Source organism: Myotis davidii, unplaced genomic scaffold (assembly GCF_000327345.1).
Source record: "Myotis davidii unplaced genomic scaffold, ASM32734v1 scaffold342, whole genome shotgun sequence".
NCBI lineage: Eukaryota > Metazoa > Chordata > Mammalia > Chiroptera > Vespertilionidae > Myotis > Myotis davidii.
In genome coordinates this window covers 39,015-41,614 of record NW_006293523.1, presented here as the reverse complement: position 1 = coordinate 41,614, position 2,600 = coordinate 39,015, and positions in this window count along the sequence as shown.

Genomic DNA, 2,600 nt, shown 5'->3' with positions numbered 1-2,600 from the left:
GATTCCCAGCTTGCTTTGTTTTCTCCTGATTCCCTAATATATCACAAATGGATTTCATGTAATCCACTAACCCACGTACGTCTCCTCCTTGGATTGTAACATATAAAACAAAGTGAAAAACTGCCATTCTCAGGAGCATTCTCCCAATACATTGAGATCCTGCTTCCCGGCAATTGTGAAATAAATAAATAAATAAATAAACAAAACAAAACAAAAAAAAACTCCCAGAAAAAAAAAGCCCTGGTCCAGATGGCTTCAGGGGAGATTTACTACATATTCAAAGAAGTATATCCTTTGATATCCTCCTCAAATATTCCATTTGTGCTATTTCTATTCAATATAGTACTGGAGGTTCTAGCCCAAGCAATTAGGCAACAGAAAGAAATAAAAAGCATCCAGCCGAAACCGGTTTGGCTTAGTGGATAGAGCGTCGGCCTGCGGACTGAAAGGTCCCAGGTTCGATTCCAGTCAAGGGCATGTACCTGGGTTGCAGGCACATCCCCGGTGGGAGATGTGCAGGAGGCGGCTGATCGATGTTTCTAACTCTCTATCTCTCTCCCTTCCTCTCAGTAAAAAATCAATAAAATATATTTTAAAAAAATTTAAAAAGCATCCAAACTGGAAGGAAGAAGTAAAATTATCTGTTTGTAGATTATATGACTTTATATGCCGAAAACTATAAAAATTACATACCCACACAATTAGCGAATGAACTCTACAAAATATCAGGATACAAAAATTAGTGGCATTTTTGTACAATAACAATAAAAAATCTGAAAAGTAAATTAGGAAAACAATTCCAAGACAACCCCCAGAGCCTGGTTTAAACTCATCCTTGCTACCTAATTTCTCTGAGTGCCACTCAGTTACATTTTGAATTTTCATCTAAAAAAAATTATATTTATAATAATATAAAAATTAATAAAATACCAAAGAATTAACCAAGGATGGGAAAGACTTGTACAATGAAAACTATAAAATATTGCTGAAAGAAATGAAAGAAAATTTAAGTGAATTAAAACATAGTCCCTTTTCATGAAATGAAACACAATATTATTAAGATGTCAATACAATTCAAAGCAATTTACAAATTTACTGTAACCCATATCAAAATCTCAAAAACTTTTTTTTTTGCAGAAATTGAAAAATCTCTTCTAAACTCATATGAAATCTCATAGATCCCAAATACCCAAACAATCTTGGAAAAGAAAACTAGAGGATTCACACTTCCTGATTACAAACCTGATTTACAAATTACTGCAAAGCTGAAATAATCAAAACAGTATGGTATTGGCATAAAAACAAAAATATAAGCCAATGGAATAGAATAGAGAGCCCAAAAATAAATCCTTGCATTATGGTCAAATGATTTTTGACAAAGTTCCAGGATCAGTCAGTGGAGAAAAGACATCTTTATAACAAATGGTGCTTTAAACACTGGATATCCACATAAAAAATAATAAAGTTGACCCTTGCTCAACTCCAAACATATCAAAGACCTAAGTAAAAGAGCTAAACATAGGGACAATTTTGGGTTTGTCAATAATTTCTTGATTATGACACCAAAGGTACAGACAACAAAAGAATTAAATAGACAAATTGGACCTCATGAAAATTAAAAACTTTGGTGAATCATGTATGCTATGAGTAGAGTAACAGGATAACTCACAGATGAGAGAAAAAAATTTCAAATCACATATCTGATAAGAGATTATATCCATAATATACAGAGAAGTCCTAAAACTCAACAACAACAAAATAATCTAAAATAAGCAAATGATTTGAATATACTTTTTTCCCAAGAAGAAAAACAAATGGCCAATAATCATATAAAAAGATGCTCTACAATGAGATACTACCTCGCATCCATTAGGATGAGTATTATTTAAAAACAAAGTAAAATAGAAAATAAGTATTGAGGAGATATAGAAATTGGAATCGTTTTTGCATTATTGGGGAAATGTAAAATAGAATAGCTACTATGGGAAACAGTATGGAATTTCCTCAAAAATTAAAAATAGAATTACCAGCCCTAGCTGGTTTGGCTCAGTGGATAGGCCATCAGCCTGAGAACTGAAGGTCCCAAGTTCAATTCCAGTCAAGGGCATGTACCTTGATTGCAGGCTCGATCCCTGGCCCTGGTTAAGATGAGTACGTGAGGCAACCAATCGATGTGCCTCTCTCTCTTTGTGTCTCTCCCTCTCCCTACCACTCTCTCTAAAAATCAATGGAGCCCAGCCTCCATGGTTCAGTGGTTGAGCCTCGACCTATGAACCAGGAGGTCACAGTTTGATTCCCCATCAGGACATATGTCTGGGTTGCTGGCTTGATCCCCAGTAGTAGGCATGCAGGAGACAGCCAATTAATGATGATTCTATCATTGATGTTTATATCTCTCCCTCTCCCTTCCTCTTTGAAATCAATTATATATATATCCTATATAATAAACGCCTAATATGCAAATTGTCCCCTCAATCCGGAGTTTGACTGCTTGCTATGATGTGTGCTGACCACCAGGGGGCAGCTCCTGCATTGAGCATCTGCCCCTGGTGGTCAATGCATGTCATAGCAACTGGCCATTTGGTCACTTAGGATTTTAT